Here is a 24,372-nt window from a genome sequence, read left to right as displayed (position 1 = left end):
TTGTTGGCTGCTGCTACCCAAACCAACATCCTCCTCACAAGCATTGACTGTTGGAATGTCATTACGCTCCACATGTGGAACAACAAAGGCTTCTTCAGGCGTGCCTTGTATCATAATGATATTGCTCTGATCAGCAGCAAGACTGTTTTCACCACTACCATGGTCTCCATCTGCAACCTCCTCATTGCTGTTAACAGTCGAACTAGGACTGTCACTGACCTCGTCATTGCTACTCACCTGCTTCTCCTTCCAGGCTGTTGTTCTTTGGTGAAATAGAAAATGGTGGGCACTGCAGTGTTTTTCAGGCATCTCCTTCCCTAATAAAAATAATAAACAAAAACACATAAAATAACTTTTGGAGGTATTCAACTTTCTTTTGAATAATGTTGTTTTAAATGTAAGAGTGCATTATAAAAGACAATAGAGGGCCAACATGTTAACTATGCCGTTTTGATAGACTACCTATGTTCTATCTATCAGATAGTTTCACTTTCACACATCAGGCCCGTAGCAGCTGTCACTGTGCAGTGTACGATCAGGAGTGAGTGACTGAGAGACCTAGCTGGCAGTTGCTTACAGATGGATAAACAAGCTCCAAAGCGTAAGGGCGTTTTTGTATAGTTTGTGTACAGTATTGTAGCGAGCCCTGGGTTCAGAGAATCACAGAACGGCCGGTCGTCAGCGGGCCGTTGACAGCCGGCTCGGTACGCTGACGCCGGTGTTGTGCCACATTATGCCACAAATGACACGTTTACACCTCTAAATGACACGTTTACACCATAGGTTTACACCTTAAAACGATGTTTAAAACGAAAAGTAAACGTTCAGGGTTTTTATTAATGGTAATTTTCAGACTGTGAGTTGTTTAGTGGTAGCTCATAGTCTTGATTCTTCTGGTTTAACTTTTCGCTCCGTATTTGAGGTGTCGAAATTCATTCGTCACTTCCTTTTCAGTTTTTGTTTTTTTAAATCTTTTTTTTATCATTATTGTTACGTCCTGTCTGTATACACGTGCTTTAAAAGGTATTGTTTAATTTTACATAGTTGTCATCTAATAATCAAAATATATGTTTACAAATGTTACATAGTCTTTGTCAGCATATTATTATATACGCTATGCAGTGGCGAGCCGTGACTTTTATACCTAGGCCCTCTGACCCCCCCCCTCGAAAGAAAATAAGAGATATTACGTCATAGCGTATACTTCAGCGGCATATCAAAACAGTGGTCCGGGGTGCAAAACGCATCAATGACAGCGACCCTCTACCACACAGAACAACACCATTTATATAAACACCTATCATGACAGGGCACCCACAGCCAAGTGACAATTACTAATGAATTAAGTTGGCACAGCGGCCCGCATTGAAAATTACTTAGGCCTACCTTTGATGATCAATCACTTAAACACAAAGTCCATCCTCCTGTCCTTTTGGATGAAGCACTTGCGGGTCATTCAGCTGATCCTTTGCCACTCCAGTTTATCATTGTAACTCAATCTTGAAAATGACTCGGTTAATAATTTCGCAACGATGTCATCACTATCACTGAAGTGAGCCATCATGAACGGACTTATGCTAATCATAAATCTGTCCATCATAAATCTATCGATTAGATTTATGATTAGAAAATAATAAAAGTAGGGTAGACATGTGGAGATTATCCGGCTGAACAAAACGTGCATTTATCTAACAGGTTCGTTTTCCACAGACCTTATTTCGAGCTATTTTCCAAAATCCTATGGAGAAATCCCGTTGCTTTCTGTCGAGGGAATCCGAGAGAAGCTTACTTCCGGGTTTTAGGACGCGTTACTGCACCACTTGCATAGACCTCACAGCGGGCGGAACTTGTCATAAAGTCCGCGAAAATAAAGCCCGCCCATTTAGAGGGAAGATATGATTGGTCAATTGTACTGTCATTTGATATTACGCTCTCATTGAGTTACTATAGCTGGCCCTCTGTGAATGTCGAGAGGGACCAAGCTCTCCCGTCTTCACAGTAACTCGCAGAGACAGCATTTAACCCTTCACATTCCAACAGAAACTGAACAGGCAGATTCGAAGGATTTATTTCTTTGGAAATATTATTTTAAATACAATTAAATCAAGTTATTTTGGTAAAACTAATGAAAAATGTAACAACAAAAAGTTGCCTAGAGGGCCCTGACGGCTCGCCACTGACGCTATGCGTACAAAATAAAAGTGTTGACATTCATGAAACTTGCTCCATTTATTGGTACCAGTCCTAGAACCTGAAAAATGCTTGAGGGTGGGATTAATAGAAACCTCTTTTTTGGGGGGGGGGGGGGGGCATTTTATGACAGGCCTGGTTTATCATCCGAGTCAGAAATAAAACCAATATGGAGTGAGTGCTAGTCCTGCAATTGTCCAATACATTTACATACACACAGTAATTAATAATACATGTTGAATGAAATAAAGTCTCCATCAGCCTCACCTGCTGCTCCATCAGTCCCACCTGCTGCTCCATCGGCCTCACCTGCTGCTCCATCAGTCCCACCTGCTGCTCCATCGGTCCCACCTGCTGCTCCATCGGCCCCACCTGCTGCTCCATCAGCCCCACCTGCTGCTCCATCGGCCTCACCTGCTGCTCCATCAGTCCCACCCGCTGCTCCATCAGTCCCACCCGCTGCTCCATCGGCCCCACCTGCTGCTCCATCAGTCCCACCTGCTGCTCCATCGGCCTCACCTGCTGCTCCATCAGTCCCACCTGCTGCTCCATCAGTCCCACCTGCTGCTCCATCAGCCTCACCTGCTGCTCCATCGGTCCCACCTGCTGCTCCATCAGTCCCACCTGCTGCTCCATCGGCCCCACCTGCTGCTCCATCGGCCTCACCTGCCGCTCCATCGGCCCCACCTGCCGCTCCATCGGCCCCACCTGCCGCTCCATCGGTCCCACCTGCCGCTCCATCGGTCCCACCCGCCGCTCCATCGGTCCCACCCGCCGCTCCATCGGCCTCACCCGCTGCTCCATCGGTCCCACCCGCTGCTCCATCGGCCTCACCCGCTGCTCCATCGGCCTCACCCGCTGCTCCATCAGTCCCACCCGCTGCTCCATCAGCCTCACCCGCTGCTCCACACTGTTAAAAAGGATATTGGTTTTTAGTCAGATGGGCAAATGTTATCATGCTGAGTGAACCCACTGCCCATTACAACTCATTAAGACGAGTTACAAAAACTTCAACTTGAAAAATATCTGTAAACTCAGAATAATCGGTTGCATTAAATTGATAACATGAGTCAGCCTCGGCATTGTATGTAACACGCATGCGCCCACAATATGACGTCACACGCAGGGTCCCAAAACTGAAATGAATTTGAAATCCGAGTTGGCTGCCTCTTCTTCCTCGCTCAGAGCCCGGACTGGAGTTATCAAGTAAGTACATTCAAATGTAATCTAGTTCATCAGCAGACAATGCGAATTCATCCTCTAACGTTAGTCTCTGTCTCAGACTGACTGTCGCCACACCTTTTGATGCATATTTCATATTTAACGTTTATTTAGTTTTAGGAAAAACGTTAGCATGTTAGCTAGCTAGCACTGGGTTGGAAATTAAGAGCTGCCCGAGTGAAATAGCGAGTATATAGTGTATAGCGAAGGAGGGTTGAGCCTAAAACTCGGCTGAAATGAGTATCCGGTACGGATAATGTACTTTTCACGAGTAAAAGTATTTTTTACGAGTAAAAAGTCGAAAGCGCAAGCACACACACGTGCAGTGATGCCAATTTAGCACTTTTGTTTCTAGCTCGATTGCCCCCGCACACGCGAGCTGACACAGCATCTTGTAACAGACACCGTTCCAGGGCTTGTTAACATTTAATAACCTATTAATGTGTCACACCCACTTAACGGGGAGAAACTTGACTATAATAACCATTTTTACCACACTCATACCGCAAATCACCCAAATGAACCCAGAGGTGAGTCCGCCTGGACCTACTTTTTCTAAACCTCTTTAAAAAGGTCAAATTTCACTTGTTTTGCATCAATCTTGATACAGGGTACTTATTATATGTTATAGTTTGGATTCCTAAAGGTTTTTGTCTACTATCCCATTATTCAAGGGTGGTTTTCACTATAAGTAATGTTTTTTTAGACGGAAACTAATTTGCATTTTTTCTTTTACTATGTTCAATCTGAATTTACTTTAAAATAAAAAAGATCTATATTGATTCTGACACGATCTCCAGCCAGAAAAAAAAAATTGTCAAAAATGGAGGTGATGAAAATGCATGTGAATTGAAAAATAGAGGGGTCTAACGGATGTGAATTGGAAAAGTGATTAGATTAATCTAAAGACGATTTGATTAAAACAGTTGTAATGTGATAAACAGAGCAATGTTACATAATTTCCCCCATCTTACACTTCATCATTCATTACATAAAATTGTCATTTATCATTTAAGTGTCCTCAAGGGTGGATGTAACACAAATAAAGAATGGAGGTGATGAAAATGCATGTGATGTGAAAAATAGTGATACATTGACAATTGATTTGATAAACTTGATTGTCTACCAGACATTTATCATTTACAGCAATCCATTTTTAACATCTGTTCAATGTATTTATTTCCACTTTGTAATAACAGTGTTTACATGTCTGGATACATTAAAATCTGGATTGAAAAACATTTTAGAGAGGAGTATTTGGACTTATTTTACTGTGTTGTGTGCTGATAACTCAGTAATATAACATGTTTTTCTTTCTTTTTTCTGTACAGGATAACTTCAGTGGAGGCTGTGCAGTTTGGAGCAATTCCCCTTCAATGAGGTGGTCCTGCAAGTGTTGTCATTACTCCTCCCGAGTCAATGCACACTAATTGTCCATTACAAACTGAAGCACTGTCATCAGGCAAGGAACTGTCCTCTTCCCTGTGTCTATGCAGACCGTGTGTGCTCCTTCGGGACCGAATCATCTCTGAAAAAACATTTAACTAGAGACCCTAGTCAAACGCAGGTGACCTCAAGGTTAAATTGTGAACTGTGCTATTTCTCAGAGACTTGTAGTGATACACAGTAGTTTTCACATCTACAAATACACATATACAATAATGAAACTGTGAAATGTCCTTTCAAAGACTGTAGTTTTCAGTCCAGCGTATACAGTACTTTTCGTGCACATAAGAGCAAGAAACATCACCCCTGTACTGTTGATGATTTCCGTACAAACTTGTATCAAACCTGTACTCAAGTCACTTCAAACTCTGAAAGTACAGGATTTGATGAGACAAATTCGGACCATTTAACAACATATGATTACATAGAGGATCAAGACTTGCATGATTTGTACAAAGTTGCATCTTTCTTACTGCGTATGCAAACGATGTTGCATGTGTCTAAGACAACAACTCAGGAAATTATAAACGAGCTATATAGTATTAGCTCAGCTGTGGAAGAGTGCACACCAAAAATAATTGGAAGTGTACTGATCAACCACAATTGTGCAGTAACTAGTGCAGTCACCACTGCTATAACAGAGATAGTTACAAAAGCAAACCCCCTAAGTTTCCTGTCAAAGGGCGGACCGTTTGGCTCTGAATACAAAAGAGAAACTTTTTACAACGATAATTTTAAAGTGATTGAGCCGATTGCATATGTTTCAGATGCATCTTCCAGACGTACATTTGTTTATATTCCAATTCTGAAAGTCTTGACAGAGCTGTTAAATCGTAATAATGTTCTTCTATTTCATGTATTGCATGTTCAACATTTGTATATGGTTTGAAATATATATGCTTGTGCAATACCAAATATTACATCTGGGCAGCTTGTGAAATGTGAAAACATTGGACTAAAATGATGTAATGTCACTTCTTCATATAGATCGTCAAGGAATTCACCAGGCTGATGTCGATGGACCTCAATTGGCTCTATGAGGGTCCTGACAGCGACCTACAGAAACTCCTTCAGTTGTTCAGGTCAAAGCGCTTTGAGGGGATCAAAGAAATGACATCCTTAATGGAGAGCCTCGACAAGGATGTAAGTACAGTTCTTTACTTTAAAGTACTTTGAGGCAATAGAGCTGCCTTTCCACATTCATTCATGTGTTCTCGTGTAAACTCAATGTAATTGTTACGACGGGATACAGGGAAAGGACCCAAAAGCAGGCGCCTGATGCAGTTCAATGATTTAATAAACAACATGGTGGTACAAAGGCTTAAGGGATAGTGAGGCAGGCAAGGGTCAGAGAAGGCATGCCACACACGGAATATGAAGGAATCTATTAAGTTAGCTGTGAGGCGGCAGAGATGGGGTCGTTACTAAAAAAAAGTAATATATTACACTACTTCGTTACTCTCTACATAAAGTAATTAGTTTACTCGTTACTTTACTCGCAGGGCCGGCCCGCCCCTCCCTGCAGGCAGATCACGCAGACTGCTAAAGTTTCAAATGTTCTCTTTAGTTCAGTTTCCACTGATCCAGATCCTGAATGTTTTCCTATCTGACCGTGGCTGTCCTCTGTCTCCTGCTATCTGACCGTGGCTGTCCTCTGTCTCCTGCTATCTGACCGTGGCTGTCCTCTGTCTCCTGCTATGACCGTGGCTGTCCTCTGTCTCCTGCTATCTGACCGTGGCTGTCCTCTGTCTCCTGCTATCTGACCGTGGCTGTCCTCTGTCTCCTGCTATCTGACCGTGGCTGTCCTCTGTCTCCTGCTATCTGACCGTGGCTGTCCTCCGTCTCCTGCTATCTGACCGTGGCTGTCCTCCGTCTCCTGCTATCTGACCGTGGCTGTCCTCTGTCTCCTGCTATCTGACCGTGGCTGTCCTCCGTCTCCTGCTATCTGACCGTGGCTGTCCTCTGTCTCCTGCTATCTGACCGTGGCTGTCCTCTGTCTCCTGCTATCTGACCGTGGCTGTCCTCTGTCTCCTACTATCTGACCGTGGCTGTCTTCACAATGAACAGGGTTACACTAGTCGTTTCAGGCGTCGTCTGTGTATTCATATATGGCAAAGCATCTCTAAAGCACTTTCGTTGTTGTTTTTTGTTTATTTTTGCATGAAGCCAACGGATCCTGAAGAGGACGTCATCAAGGGAATGGTGATTGGAGTCCTTTCAGTCGTTGAAGATGTGAAGGAACCTCTTCCAGCTTCCTACAACGATGTCGCCCTCGTGATCGAGAAAAGGATAGTCATACGTCACCTTGGTGATGTACCCAATGCTTTTATGAACCTGATGGGATTGCAGTACATGTTGAACCTTGACTATCCAAAAGACTTGACATACACCTTTGAGGTGATAAAGCGCCTGTTCATGGGAATTGGGTTGGACTCGTGCACTCCCTGGGTCCACTCTCTAAAGAATATATTGCTCAGTTAGAGAGATGGCCTAGGAAGATGTCTCTGCATCCGTCCCAAAAGACGTCATTTGTCCACTGTTCTAAGAGGAAAACAAATGTATGGGTTAGGTCTCTGTGGGTCACACCAGTTTATTTTCATTTTCTATTGCTCTATTTTGAGGAAGTGTCTGAGAGACACTAGTGTGTATTTTATGTTGTACAGCAACCATGAACAGAGTGGATATTTCAGTACTGTTTGAATGTTTTAATTTTCTGACTGACAGTTAAGTTTCTCAGTTTCTGGCTGTTTCTCAATGTGGAGTAAAACTGCTGCAGAGCCACTATTTCAAGAATACTACGTCAGAGTGGCGCAGAATGCTGCTGGGCATTCAAACAGTCCTTCGGCGCCACTCGATGACGTAGTATACTTGAAATAGTGGCTCTGCAGCAGGTATACTCGACATTGAGAAACGGCCAGAGAGATGGCCTAGGAAGATGTCTCTGCATCTGTTCCAAAGGGTGCATTTTCATTTGTTGTCATTTGTCCACTGTTCCAAGAGGAAAACACATGTATAGCCCCTCTGCGGGTCACACCAGTTTATTGGTTTTCATGTTCTATTGCTCTATTTTGAGGAAGTGTCTGAGAGACACTAGTGTGTCTTTTATGTTGTACAGCAACCATGCACAGAGTGGATATGTCAGTACTGTTAGAATGTTTTAATGTTCTGACTGACAGTTAAGTTAAGAGAGAAACATTTTCTCTGCATTATACTGCAGCAACCCTGAACACTTGCTCCTCAGAATGGACTCAACAAGTCACTCAATCACAGTGGTATCTGGGATAGTGTCATTTCAGCTTTTGAGCAGCCCAGAGCAAAAACAATGGTGTGTTGGAGGGTGTGTTTTGTTTGGTCTGCATGTCCCAAGGAAGGTCTTTATGATGTGTTGACATCCATTGACACTTATTTGAATTAAAAAGCAACACTGAACAGTTAATGAGTGTGTGGGTTGGAGTTCTTCAGGTATTGATATTGTAATAACAGTCCTGATTGAAATGTCTTTGTTCATGTGTTAATATAGTTTAGACTAAGCTAGTTCTCATGTTGATGTATAGTATAACTTTGTAGCCATTAGTTTGCGTGTGCTGGTAAGTTCACTTGGTACTAGAAGTTGCATAAACACAGTTGTACATGTTGAGCCAACTTGATTAACACATTTTTAAGAACTCAATCAAATAAGTGTAACCAATGTAGTGGACATTTTTATTATTATCATCCTTATTATTATCCTTATTATATCTTTCATATGTTTAAACCAAATGCTTCTTATTTCCTGATATATTCTTACCATTATTATATATCTCTTCTTCCTCTCCTTCAAGGCCAAAGAGATGCTTTGGCTACTAAGAGACTCACACAGACACACACGAACTTCCCTGCTCTGAGAACCGTTATGCTATCTACTCAAGGCCACTGGGTGTCTCATAACAATATGTGACTGTGTGAATCCAGATTTCTCACGTTCCCACTGGGGTTCTATATAACCTTTGCTTTCCCATTGTTCTGCGCACTCTCGGGCAGACTTTCCATACTCTGTGCGACCTGTGACAATATATTATTATGTCGTGTATTTGAAGCTTCAAATAAATAACCAAAAGACAGCTTTGCTTGATTCACCATTTATTTGTTTTGATCATTTGACTTGTACTCTCCAGCGCTGTGTTGGGCCCTAGATTTCCATAACAAATGGCGTTGTCGGCAGGATCTCTGTATGTTTGATCGGGGAAACCTCTGGTGGCTGCTAGCTCCGGGATCTTGGATCCTCCTCTACCCCGACATAAAACGTACGGGACGAGGGGACCAGCGCGAGGGGTGGAACCGATTGACTTCACGAGATCCAACGAACTCAAAGGGCTTTCAATACTCGGTGAGATGTGCAAAGTCTAAATTGTTTAAAGTTAAACGTAATTAAAACTCCATGACATCAGGAGAGGGACTGCTCGAAAACAGAGATATATGGCATATCTAGCATCGACGGATGAAAAATAGTGTTTTGGTGACACTTTAAGGAGTGTTTTGGTGACACGGAGTGTTTTGGTGACACTTTAAAAGACTTTGCTATGGAGGCAAAGCAGGGGAGGGGGTATGTACAGCCTCCTGAGGGTCCGATAGTTGATGTCATGCGAGCAAAATATGGTGAAGAAAGTCTGTCTAAATTAAATATATGGACGGAAATGTTCGGATTTCCTAAGGGAGGTTCTTTGAGTAAATTAAAAATCAAAAACCTAAGGGATAAATTACAAGAGTGTGAAGATGGAATGAAGAAGAAGAGTAAAATTAAAGTAAAAGACTTAGAGAAACTGGACACTCATAGAAAGTGTTTAAAATACTGGGAGGATGAAGCAGAGTGCCGTGAAAGAAGGCAATTGGCCGCGGAAATAAAAAAGATACAGGCTGAGGATAAAAGTGCAAAGGAAGAGAAAAAGTGTTTTGTGTTACCTCCACAATACAAATCACATGCTTCCCTTTATCCTCTGGTTTCAGGCGTGCGGGACCCTCTCCTCGACTCGGGATTTCCATCCCCTCCTCCACCTCCCCCCGTCTGCTACCTGCAGTGGAGGCTCCTGGAGGGGCTGCTGCTGCTGCTGGACCATGAGGTCAACATACCAGCCGCCGCTGGAGCAGCTGCACAGCAGCAAGACACACAGAGAGGGGGCAGAGACGAAGAGAGACAGAGAAAAGAAAATGAAGAAGAAGAAGCAGGACTGAAAAAGATCCATGACAAGAGAGAGAAAAAGAAAAGAGACGCGAAGAAAGCGGAACTCTACAGAAAAGAACACCTCCAAAAAGGAATAACTACATGCCCCGCTTTCCCCGGCCAGCTGACCATGGTCCAGGCTGGCACAACCGCCTGGACCCAAAGTGATGGCCAGGGCAGACAAGGGGGTTTCCGAGGCCGGAGCAATAACTACAATCGCTGTTTTAACTGCGGACAGACGGGTCATCGGTTCGCTGAATGCCCACACGAGAAGAAGAAAAATAACTTTTGATCGGATAAATCGGACCACAACAAAGACAATTCTTCAAACTAACAGTCGAGGGAGGGAGTGGAGGAGGAAGGAATTCGGTCGGGGGAGACGGACCCCATGCCAAGCAGCATCTAACCAGGGAAGTGACACACACACACACACACACACACACACACACACACACACACACACACACACACACACACACGCATCATACATGCTATTGAGAAATTAGAAGAATTAGAGGACATGTCTGTGGTTAAAAAGGGTACATATTTGAAATATGACAGTGAATGTTTGCGTTAAGAAATGTCCCACACATTTTCGGTTGATTCTGGGGCTACACATTCTGTGGTAAAAAAGGGCAGATTTGCCTGAATGCAAATTTAGTGATAGATTTATTCATGTGCTGGGTTTATGAAAAGGAGAAGTTTCTGTACCACTTCAGAGTAAAAATAACGGTGGTAACAGTCATCCATTCCCACATCAGTAAAAAACAGTTATTTTATCATCTGCCTGCCCAACACATTTACTGGGCAGAGATCTGATTATCCGGTTCGGCTTGGACCTCATTTTTCCACAAATGAGGGTCTTAAAGTCCGACAGCCATCTCCTACGATGGTTCAAAAAAGTGTCATTTGATGATAAAGAACTGGTGAATGTGTATCAATGGGCTGCTGACATATCCTGATTTTCAGGAGTTGTTGCGTTTGACTGATCAACGTGGTTTTCCACCTGCTGTGTGGAAACTTCTCATTTTGCATTGTACTGCTAACGTGGTTGAAAGATCCGTGTAAATGCTATGATGAGAGTTTTACTGTTAGAATGTGTGAATGATGAGCTCATATTTAAAAATGTATTGGAATTCGCTGGGTAGCACTATCTCTGTAGACTCACACACACACAAGACACAACCAGCTGTGTCAAATCCCAGGGGCGGTCCACACATTTCACTAGCCAGGGGGCCCCACTGATAGATGGAGGGATTTGGGTCCAATCGTTAAAGATTGGGAGTCAGTCACTGATTAGACACCTACACACACAGAATATGTCATGTACTCTATGTCACGTGACGTGTATCAAAGGAAAATGTGCACGAACGTAGCCGTTCTGCGCACATTGCTGTTGGTTGAGGATAAGGTAATTCTCATATCTCTGAGCTTCCTGCCGCGCTTTCAGATGTGCCATACTCACTCTGGGCAGCTCACAGATATGACGTAGGGTTAATGTCCACGTTCACGTACCGTACCCATTGAAACGTGAAGCTGTTGATGGCCAGTGTTTACCTCTCTGCTTAAACAAGGGGTCATTATTCCGTGTAACGATTCCAGTGTTTCCTGTCAAAAAGATCAGAGACAAACCTCCTGACGAGTGGAGATTTGTCCAGGATTTACGATGTAAATGCAGCTGTGCATGCACGCTCGTCCGGAATTCTTATCTGATTACTCCAAAAGTTCCAGCCTCTGCAACATATTTACTGCCATAGATGTCTCAAATGCATTTTTCAGTGTTCCGGTACACAAAGACAGTCAATTTTTGTTCACATTTGAATATAATGGTAAACCTTACACATTCACACGTTTGTGTTAAGACTAAATGTTAAAAAAGTCACTAAGCAACAGATGATGTCATTCTTGCGTATGTGTTCATAACACACGGCTGTTGTTATGCTTGCTGTGATGTTACATTAGTCCGTTCTCTGCTTGTAATTATGCCGTTACAAGCTTCAAAGTTGTATTTATCATCTGAATTTGCCGAAACAAGTTTAATATTCTGAAAACCAATACTTTGAAGATGTATAAGTGAGGTGTCTTGAGTAGTCAAAATTACCTACAAATCATTGTACACACGTGTACATATTATTCTATTTTTATGCAGCTCTGTGTGATTTTGTAGCTACAATTCAGACTAATACACTACCAGAAGTGGAATAAGTACTCAGATATTGTACTTGAGTAAAAGTAGAAGTACCAGAGTGTTACAGTAACAGTCCTGCATTCAAAATGTTCCTCAAGTAAAAGTAGAAAAGTATTATCAGAATATAGTGAAAGTAAAGACAGTAAAAGTAGTCGTTGTGCAGATTGGTCCATTTCAGAATAATATATATGATATGTTTTATAATGATTGATCATGAAAGTGTTCTCAAAGCTGGTGAAGGTGCAGCTAGTTTGAATGGCTTTGTATTCTGCAGGGTAGCTTGTGGATTTACTCCAGGTGGAACTAAAGTCTGATTCAACACTTGGTTATATTTCACATCATTCATCCACATCTGTGAAGTAACTAAAGGTATTACATACATGTAGTGAAGGAAAAGTACACCATGTACCTATGACTTATGTTCACTTCCAACCTAAAAGGACCTCAAAAATAGTAATCAACTTCTATTGAAAAGTTATTTGCTGATTGGTTTTTATATCGGCTCAGCCAGGTTATATGGGAGGCCCAGTCTACGTACACTCTAACAACAAATGCCTTGGCTTAACAAAGAAAATCAAGGCAATAGGTTGCATCGATGGTTATTGAGTTAAGACAACTTCTATTGAAATGTTGTTAAAGCAACAAAGTTATTTGAGAAAGGGGAGAAGGCTTTTCCTCTGCAGTCAGAGGTGTTTTCAATTACCACTCACTTAATAATTGGTAGCATAAACACAAGTTTTTAAGTTGATTACTCCAAAGTTCCAACTTGTTTAACCGTATTATTTAAATATAATCTTAAATTGTATGTACTTAATTACCACATGTTGAACATGAACACATGTTTTTAAGTTGACAACTATTTATAGATTAAGTTGCTCCAAATAATATTGTATTCAATAGTGTTTTTCTCTTAGCTTTTTCATGTTTTTGCCTTTAAAGAAAGAAATTAATTGATTCCACAACAAAAATATTAGGCAATTCATTTTTTTTTTTTTTTTGAACTGCAGGTGTTTATTTCAACACATGATGTTTCAAAAGGAGAGACTTCATTTAGTTTGAACATTGCCTGAAGACGGTTGACGTACTTTCCATGGTGTGCACACCTAGACCGGACTTAAAAGACAGACAGGTTTTTATTGTTTGGACTTAAAAGACGTTCCTCTGACCAACGCTGACCTCATTTTGTATGTTGATGGGTCTGCCTCTCGCGACCAAGGGGGCACTAATTTATTTGTTTGTTTTTTTTTGTTGTGTTTTTTTTTGTTTTTTTCTGTTGTTTCAGATTCTGCTGTACTCCGTTCTGGACCGCTTCCATGTCACCTCTCAGCACAGGCAGCAGAGCTCATCGCACTAACTGAAGCCTGCACGTTTGCAGAAGGCAAAACCGTGACTATTTACACTGACTCACGATATGCTTTCGGGGTAGTACACGATTTTGGGGCTATTTGGAAGTGTAGACAATTTCTTAAATCTGATGGCAAACCAGTACTTAACCATGTACTGGTTGCAGGCTTACTAGACGCCATTCTGCTCCCATCTGAGGTTGCAGTCTGTAAATGTGCCGCACACGCAAGCAGTACAGACCCAGTTTCCCTAGGAAATGCGTCTGCTGACTCAGCCGCAAAGGCAGCTGCCCTGATTCCTCTCGCACCTCACGCACACTCATTTGTTAAAATCCCTGTCTCCTCCTTCACTGACAAAATGTCATCACTGACTTCCATGCAGCAGCTAGCTACGCCAGTTGAGAAGGCTCAATGGAAGGCTGCTGGGGCTGTTTTTGGGTTGGCCCAAATTCCAATCCATGTCTTCCCAGACATTTTTTCCCTCATTTCGCTAAGTTGACACATGGGTGGGATCATGTGTCAAAAGGGGGGATGTTAGAGTCTATAAATCAGGAGTGGTTCACAAGGGGGTTCACAGTAACAGCTCAAAAGCACTGTGAAGCATGCTAATCTGCATTATGAAAAATTACAAACTAACAAAATGCTGTGCAGACACAGGTCTGTCATGGATACAAGCTCTGCCCATTGTGCTGATGTACATGAGGATGCGGAAAAGAACACGGAGTCAACTCAGCCCATTTGAAATCCTTTTTGGGGCTCCTCCACAGATTGGACTCAAGGCTCCAGGATGTCCTCTTCCCTCCACAACTTTGTGTGAGGATGCTATGTTGTCATATTGTGTTAACCTATCATCCACTTTAGCGACTGCCACTGGTCCGCTTCACCGCCTTCAACCGGGCGACTTCGTGCTGGTCAAGGATTTCCGGAGAAAGAGCTGGAAATCCAATCGTTGGCAAGGTCCCTACCAGGTGCTTCTCGTCACCCAGACAGCGGTCAAGGTCGCCGAGAGAGCTACATGGGTCCACGCCAGCCACTGCAAGGTCGTGGTCACAGGAAAGGAGAAACGATAGAAACAGATGACAACAAGTGACATGTCCAAGTCACCAACAGATGACAACAAGTGACATGTCCAAGTCACCAACAGATGACAACAAGTGACATGTCCAAGTCACCAACAGATGACAACAAGTGACGTGTCCGAGTCACCAACAGATGACAACAAGTGACATGTCCAAGTCACCAACAGATGACAACAAGTGACGTGTCCGAGTCACCAACAGATGACAACAAGTGACGTGTCCAAGTCACCAACAGATGACAACAAGTGACATGTCCAAGTCACCAACAGATGACAACAAGTGACGTGTCCAAGTCACCAACAGATGACAACAAGTGACATGTCCAAGTCACCAACAGAGATGACAGCAAGTGACATGTCCAAGTCACCAACAGAGATGACAACAAGTGACGTGTCCAAGTCACCAACAGATGACAACAAGTGACATGTCCAAGTCACCAACAGAGATGACAGCAAGTGACGTGTCCAAGTCACCAACAGATGACAACAAGTGACGTGTCCAAGTCACCAACAGATGACAACAAGTGACATGTCCAAGTCACCAACAGAGATGACAGCAAGTGACGTGTCCTAGTCACCACCAGCACCACACTTGCACTACATACACCAAAACACACTACACACAAGGTGTCACGAGCGAGTGTCACGAGCGAGTGCCAGCTGAGCGGTTTCATATGCTCTCTGGTTCCTCGTTTGTGTTATCAGTGTGTGAAGTCTGACGGTCCGTGTCATGAAATCGACCGAGAGAATACACTCACACACCCCATGGAACATTTCCCCCTCGTGATGAGGGCTCGCCTGGAGAGACGACAACGCAACCGTGAGCAATGTGAATGCTACTGGAGAGCCTGGACAATCATAGAATGGTTCCTCTGCATACTTGCCATGATAGTTGTGTTAGGACTAGTCCTATATTTTATGTATCCAGGGTCAGCACACAGCATGTCAGCCAAAATCGAGGTATCTAAGAGGTTCATGGGGAAAGCAGGGCGAACAACATTTATTTTATTTTGTTGTCTGTATGTATGTATCCGGCGCCGACCCGTGTGGCACATTTTACATAGACATCGCGCCCAAAACTCAGACCCGGAAAAACGTAAGCAACCTTTGACGCCACTGTTGACATCCATAGGTACATCTACATTTAATCTATACATAGGCGACCATAGCAGCATTGATGTGGGTCAGACCAGTAATGGGATCACCGGTAACGTCTGGTGGCACACTCTGAGATCATTCTTGCAGGCAGCAGGACAAAATGGGTCATGTTATGCATGCACTCTTTTCCCCCAGGACTCATCAATGTCTGTGCCAGTTCGTCCGCGCTTTCTGACCCAGGTTGAACACCTCTGTGCGTTTATGGCTCTGACAAGGCCCATCAAGGGTGAAGACAGCGTAACCGAGTGGTGTTATGCTAGGCAGCTTCCCCCACCATGCAGCAATCGGTCTAACTCCTCTTTGCGTGCATCCACGCTTGACACCACATACGCAAAGTACCAACCCGTCAGCCATGTGCACCCAGTCATTTGAGAGGGATGAAACACAGCCTATGCATCCAGAGAGTTTACCACAAAACGTCTCTTACACCACATTATTTTTTCCTAGGCACTACTACTGGTTGTACTCGCATCCTACGGAACACATGCGGTGACGGTGCTTACAAAATCTCGTATTGTCACATATCCGGTGCCCCTGAAAGAATCCTTTCTAACGTAGCATTCCCTGATGTTAAACATATTTCCCTCCAACTGGCGTGGCCCAGTGATGCTGGGTTTAGCGCGCCACAAGATTACGTTTGGTTGTGCGGCAACAAGCTCTATCAAGTTCTGGCTCCCCTTTGGATAGGGACATGCACTCTAGTGGATTTGAATCCAGCAGTCACTGTACTCACGTCCTTAATGCACACGACACATCATTACCCAGAGTTCCAACACCCCGACCACCACAAGGTAAAAAGAGATCTGACGTCCGCTGGAGCTAAATTCATGGGTGGCCTGTTCCCATGGTGGGGTACAGTAAACAATGCCCATAAAATAGATACCTTACACGTTCGGCTAGAGAACCTCAATTACGAAACGACGCAAGGCTTCCAGGCATTGACCCCATTCATAATAGCCTCTAGGAACATGCTCATGCAGCACCAATTCGCTCTTGACCTTTTGTTCGCCTCAAAGGGTGGCCTGTGTCATGTGATCGGTGACTCCTGTTGCACTTACGTTCCCGACGCCACCAAGAACATCACTGACACCGTGCTGCATCTTAACAACCTGTTAGCTGACATGAAAGCTGATGACATATCTAACGCAGGTGGCTGGGACTGGTGGGCCTGGCTTACATCAGGCGGGTGGAAAGCATGGCTGGCTAGTATAGTTACACCCCTGGCGATCATTTTTGGCCTATTAATCAGTTGTACCTGTTTGATTATCCCAATACTGAAGAAGTGCGTTTCCAGCATGGTATCCTCAGCTTTCGTTCAGTATACTACTATTCCATTACAAGACAATCCTTTGCGCCACAGTGAGATAGATCAGCTAGAATCAGAAGAGTCTGATTCCGATTTATCAATATAATCATGTGTGTATCTCCTCTCTTATGCTTACATTATATTGGAGTCTGTCCTCCACAAAAACAGCCAGTTTTCTATGATATATTTGTGATGTGTTTACTTAAACCAGCGATGGAGTGTATTCATTGATGTGTTATATCAGTCTATCCTATCATTTGTTTTTTCTATTGATCAAGTATGATCAAAAGGGGAGAATGTAGTGGAAATTTTTATTATTATCATCCTTATTATTATCCTTATTATATCTTTCATATGTTTAAACCAAATGCTTCTTATTTCCTGATATATTCTTACCATTATTATATATCTCTTCTTCCTCTCCTTCAAGGCCAAAGAGATGCTTTGGCTACTAAGAGACTCACACAGACACACACGAACTTCCCTGCTCTGAGAACCGTTATGCTATCTACTCAAGGCCACTGGGTGTCTCATAACAATATGTGACTGTGTGAATCCAGATTTCTCACGTTCCCACTGGGGTTCTATATAACCTTTGCTTTCCCATTGTTCTGCGCACTCTCGGGCAGACTTTCCATACTCTGTGCGACCTGTGACAATATATTATTATGTCGTGTATTTGAAGCTTCAAATAAATAACCAAAAGACAGCTTTGCTTGATTCACCATTTATTTGTTTTGATCATTTGACTTGTACTCTCCAGCGCTGTGTTGGGCCCTAGATTTCCATAACACCAACATCTTCTTAAGTTATCTTACCTAATATGTTGTCCAAATAACTTGCCACATGAAGTTGAGTCAACAGACTACAAGTTGTATCAACTAATGTATTGAAGTGTAATAGACTTGACAATACATGTTGAATCAACTTGACACAACTGAACTCAGTCAAAGCAGCAAGATGACTTGACTGAGTCAGGTTGAGTCAACACATCATGTTAACGGAGCATCAGCGCCAGCCTCATCTGCTCCAATGCATACTGTCTCTCTAACTGACATGTAGGTGTTTTGATATTGAGTGTTACATTTGAATAGTAATTATGTAAACATGAACTAATTCTTTAACTATATCATGGTTGGTGCATTAATGTATGTGTTTCAGATGTGCAGGAGGCGTGGGCTGGGAAGGACGTACACGTCCTCCTTTCAAAAATAGGGCCATAGAAACTTTTTTTTTGGGACATCACAAACACTGGTCCAAACAAGCAGCTGGAGAGTGAGGTATTGCTTTGTCACATTCTAATTTATATTTTTATATTTTATATAATTCCGTTCCCTAATGGGCAATATTTGTTTTATTGAAAGTCACAAAACATTGTATTACAGTTTTATTGACTTAAATGATAAAAGGAAATGCAGTGACGTCACAACAATGTAGTTGATAGTAAACATGCCTCTTTTTAATACATTGTGATCATTGTTCTCAAAGGTGATCAACGCCTACCTTACTCTCATTGTAAGAACATTAACCGCGCAATGACGGTCCAGCAGCTGTTATTGACAGCTACGCCATCTGGAAACACATTTGGAAGAATCCGGGTATGTACATGATTGGAATGACTTTGCATTTGTAAATGTTGCAAATGTGCATTTTTCAACAGGAATGTAATACTTTTGCAACGACTCTCAGGTTGATCCAATGGCACACACAGTCATCGTGGGAATGGTGAACGAGAACCATCGCTGGATGTTGGTGGTGAGAATAGGAGCATATGTTAAGCTCCAGTCTGTATCTATAGTGCTGTATACACCATATATGATTAGTGATTGGCAAGATAACCGGGCCACACATACATGCTGTCAACATCTAAACAATACTACATCGTACCTGCCTAATGTCTGGTTCCTGCCTAATGCATGTTGTGTTTCCATGTGAATAATAAAAGGTAATGTACCCCCATGAGAAGAAAACCCTCTTCTTGGATCCACTTGGAGAAGGGAAAGGCAACATGAGGGTGTGCCTTAAAGCAAACAGATATTGTTCTAAACTGTATTAAAGTAAACAGGTATTATCTTGAACTGTATTGAAGTGAACATGTATTATTTGGGACTGTTTTAAAGCAATCCTATATATATAAACCTTCTCACTTACACTCACTGACCCAGATACCAACACACACACACACACACACACACACACACACACACACACACACACACACACACACACACACACACACACACACACACACACACACACACACACACACACACACACACACACACACACACACACACACACACACACACACACACTGTAACACCTGCTGCACACACACACACACACACACACACACACACACACACACACACACACACACACACACACACACATTCTTTTCAAGGTTCTTCCTGGGGCCAATATAATCTCAAGCACCAATATATCTGTGTACAATGTTTGATTGTCTGGAAAGGAATAGTTTGTGTGAAACCTTCCCTGGGAAAGTAAAGGAGTGGAGTCAGGTGCAAGATAGGAAGTGACTCTCCGCCCCAAATATGTCCATGCTGTTGTTTATTCATGCACGATGCCCCCTGTTGCTGACTGGCTGGTCCCGATACCTGTATCGCACGGCAGTGGAGCGGGGAGCCCGGAGTGCTCTGTTACAGGGCACTCTGTATTTCGTATTGTGTTTTTTACCATTAAAATCAGATTATTGTTATAACTTGTATGCCGGTGTTTTGAACTCCTTTTATTAAATGTGACCAGGCTCATCTAACGGACGGCGCGGAGCGGAGGTGGGCTTTCAGCCACCACCACTGTGTCTGCTCCTACAGCTACAGTCTACAAGGTACATGTGATACAGTGTACTAGTTCCGGTGTTGTATGAGTTTTTTGACAATGATGTGCTGCATCACATATACTATCTACATACTGTAGAGCCTTTATGAGGATGAAAGGCTGCACGGTGTCAAGGTGGACATGCAGCACCCTCCCCCATAATCGCCAACAAGACAGCACGTCCTGTGGTGTCCTGGCCTTAAAAGTGAGTGTGAAATGCATTTAGCCAAACATTACTCTCACACTCAAATTCAGTAGCAATTAGACTGAATATCTTGACTTGCTTTTATACATCTTGATCAAAGATGTACTTACATTGATGCGTACAGTGCGAAAGAAGTGTTTGGATGTGTTGTAATGCCATTGTGCAGGTTCCCGTTCTCCAGAGGGTAAGGAGAGAGAAAGAAGGAGCATTTAATCATTTAGAACATCTACAAAGTAATAAAAGACCACAACAAATGTGTCCTTATATAATTGACCTTTTAGTCAACAATTGGAATGGGTCACCTTGACCCCAAATCTGCAATGTGGTTTATCTGAAGATATTGATCACGTTGTGTCTCAACAGATGATCTAAGCAGGCGTTGCTGTTGCTGCGGGATGGAGGAGCAGGATGAAGAACATTGGGTCATCTCCTATTGCACATACAAATAAAGAAAATTAGCAGAAATATGTTTCCAGACTTTATCAACATAACATTTGCGTTGGTAATTGCTACTATATTTGGCATCTTCAGCATTAACTGAGAAAGGATTAATGTTTTGTTTGTTTTCCCATACATTTGTGTTGAACATTTCTTTCTTTCTCAAAACACAACATTTATGTTTTTGAAAGATTTCGATAATTGAAGGAATGGTTAGAATGTTAGTGGGAAATACATTAGAGATATTCTATTATCATAAACAAATCCCATAATGCATACCTTACATAACAAGTATTTATTGTTTTCTCAGATTTGCTGTGACATTTGTCAGCGGTGGTACCACCACCAATGTGTACAAAGGCCTCCAGTGGACCAACCGTACTCGTGCCCTGGATGCACACAATGCCCCGACTCGTGCCCTGGATGCACACAATGCCCCGACTCGTGCCCTGGATGCACACAATGCCCCGAAGGGACCATCATTAACTGTCCACTGTCATTTCAACCAATACAACTATTGTTTGGCCTGTCATAAAATCCCCCCCCCCCAAAAGAGGTTTCTATGAATCCCACCCTCAAGCATTTTTCAGGGTATGGTTCTAGGACTGGTACCAATAAATGGAGCAAGTTTCATGAATGTCACACTTTTATTTTGTACACATAGCGTATATAATAATATGCTGACAAAGGCTATGTAACATTTGTAAACATATATTTTGATTATTAGATGACAACTATGTAAAATTAAACAATACATTTTAAAGCACGTGTATACAGACAGGACGTAACAATGATAAAAAAAAAGATTAAAAAAAACAAAAACTGAAAAGGAAGTGACGAATGAATTTTGACACCAGAAGTTAAACCAGAAGAATCAAGACTATGAGCTACCACTAAACAACTCGCAGTCTGAAAAGTACCATTAATAAAAACCCTGAACGTCTACTTTTCGTTTTAAACATCGTTTTAAGGTGTAAACCTATGGTGTAAACGTGTCATTTAGAGGTGTAATCGTGTCATTTAGAAATGCGCGTTCCTGTGACAAGGGGGGCATTTCATGACGTAGAGGCATAATGTGACACAACACCGGCACCACCCTTAATTTTTTTAAACGGCATCAGCGACAGAGACACAGTTGCCCCGCCCCTGCAGCGAGGCTCCCCCGCCCTCCCGTAGACAGTTCACGAGCTCAGTCACTTCATAACACCAAAGATGGGTCGCGGTAAACGCTCTAAAGCGAGGCTCCACTACACTAAGAAAGAAAAAGACAAGGCGCAGTGTAAAGTCTGCTAATAGCTTGCCACAGGCATAGCTCGGTTAAAATAAAGCACAGCTATTGTGCAATACATTTGTATTGGATGCATTTTTTTTTATTTGTAAAAATGTCAGTTAAAGCTTAAAAGAATAAAGATATTTTTATTATCTAAACGTTTGACCTCTTTCTCTTACATTTTAAACGGGGAATCGATAAGCAGAACCGGAATCGATCAATTTCAAATGATACCCATCCCTATATATAACTGACCTATAGAGACTACATCATATATATCTACTACATTAACAGGAACAATTTTTAAATATTGTATCTTCAGCTACTGGTTTTTCAGGTTTTTATTATGAACAAAAAATAAGTTTAAATAGAAGCATTTTCGAAAAAGTGTGCCTATGTATTCACAACATTACATCCTTACAGAAATTATCTTTTCCAGAGTTTCCTTTTCATCATATACCAGTAGAAAGATATTTGACAAAGGAAACTAATCTGTTTGAATTGAATTGGCAGTTGTTAAATGCAAAGCCGTTTACGGACAGAACATAGGGGGAAAAGCTGTCGTTACAGTACTGCGTTCTCTTAATTAGGCGTATGGACAGATAACAGTGAAAGTCTTGTGCTATTGAACATCCAAAATATGTCAATAGGACTAGGGTTGGGTATCGTTTGAATTTCCACGATTCTGATTCAGATTCAGATTCTACATTTCGATTCCGGTTCTTAACGGTTCTCAATTCCGATTCTTTGAGGGGCAGGGTAAAAAAATGATACATGCTTCTTCCACCAAAAAAATTACATTTATTCGAGAAACTTTTACACAGGTTAGTTTACAGTAATATTCACATTAATCAGTCTGTTTATGTTCACTGCTATGTAACTGTAACCTGAGAACCACTGAAGCTGCAACAGTGCAACAGTCCAACTTTTAAAAACAGTTCTTGTTGAGAAAAACAAGCATATCTGCCTTCTCAGGCATACCGGGAAGAAAGGTTTGAACATTTTAAAGCAAAATGCTTCAATCTGGTGCACTTTAAGCAGAATGACTAGAGACTAGATCTAGGGGGTACAACTCTAAACACCCATATGAAAAAGATTGGTTTACACTTTAATAATTAAATAAGTATGTGAACATAACCAGTAACCCATATCCAATAACAAATACACTGTACATGTAACGTATTTTATGTTTGTTGTTCATTCATATCTTATTTTACTATTTTATTTATGCATATTTTTGTATCTCTCCAGTTTAAAACGATATGTCTGGTTTACTGTCCTATAGTTTACATTGGAATGATTTCAAACCTGTTTTATCCCAATCATTATAAAGGAGTGCCTTGGAAATATGTGTTTACATAAATTGTGATCAAACCGTTTGAGACCCACTGAGATAACTTAGACTAAAGTGAACTATCTAAACCCTCAGAGTCCTTTACCTCACTGAGCTGAAGTTATCAGCCTCAGTCTGACTGGAGAGGACTCTCCCTCCACATCATTGTAGAAACATCTTCTTCTTCCGTTAGCGCAGCTAGCACCAGATGCTAATAACAACATCGCCCTCCCTTTCTCCCTCACTCTCTCCCTCGCTCACTCGCACTTTGGCTGTGAGCTGCGGGCGCCAGATAAGCCAACATCCCCCACTTTCATCACTTGCAGCGCCCATCGTACAGGGCGAATGAAACGTGTAACCGGGATGAAAAGGGTGTTACATTTACTTAATTATGAATGTTGTTACATCAAGGCCAAAAATTAGGATGAGCACCAACGGTCAAAACATTTGTTTTCCCTCGCAGAGCTGTCAGCGCAGCGCCTCCCCAGATCTGGCGCCCGAGGCGAACGCCAGTGCAACGGGTCGGCCCTGGTCTCAGGTTACGCTGTAGGAAGTGTAGGTACAACTAGAGATGGGCGAGTCATGATTCATCCGGATCATTAACCCGGATCCTAGTAATGAGCCGGTCGTGACGAGTCTCCCTCTCGATTAACCCGAGTCCTTTGAGTCCTACACCTGATGTGACGTAACAATTAAAACTATAAATTGCGTCACTCTTTACTCTCTTTATAACGTGTACAATCACATTACAACGTTGTTGTATCCAGAGATCCAGCAGACTCGTCGCCATGCACGAATCAACAGCAAATTCAGCCCCTCCTCCGGCTCCCGCGAGAGTCCCGTGAGTCGTTGGACTCGCGGGAGCCGTGAGTGAGCCGTGAGTCCGCAAATCTCTGAGTCTGCTGCGACTCGTCGAGGGAGCCGTGGGACTCGCGGGAGCCGTGCGAGCCGGAGGAGGGGCTGAGTCTGCTGTAGATTCGTGCATGGGGACGAGTCTGCTGGATCTCTGGATCTGCTGCCTGCTATATGTTACGGCTCTGAGTCCTCGTAGGCTACTGGTCTCTCTCGATCATTGACCTGGATTCACGGATCCCGCGATTTTTCCGGCTCTAAATTAAGTTTCAGTGTAGACTTCTAACAAAATGGTCATGTTGTGCAACA

General features: G+C 42.6%; 1 long non-coding RNA gene across 1 annotated transcript; it reads left to right on the top strand.

Annotated features, from left to right (window-relative positions):
* The first annotated feature begins 3,343 nt into the window (after positions 1 to 3,343).
* Positions 3,344 to 8,935, top strand: LOC139436053 (uncharacterized). Its single transcript, XR_011645262.1, has 4 exons — positions 3,344 to 3,396; positions 4,743 to 4,873; positions 5,845 to 6,000; positions 7,024 to 8,935. It is a non-coding gene; the product is annotated as an uncharacterized lncRNA (long non-coding RNA).
* Positions 8,936 to 24,372: the final 15,437 nt, after the last annotated feature.

The sequence above is a fragment of the Pseudochaenichthys georgianus genome, chromosome 22 (assembly GCF_902827115.2).
Source record: "Pseudochaenichthys georgianus chromosome 22, fPseGeo1.2, whole genome shotgun sequence".
Classification (NCBI taxonomy): Eukaryota; Metazoa; Chordata; class Actinopteri; order Perciformes; family Channichthyidae; genus Pseudochaenichthys; species Pseudochaenichthys georgianus.
Note: the sequence above shows the minus strand (reverse complement) of the source record. Positions and strands in the feature narration are given on the sequence as shown.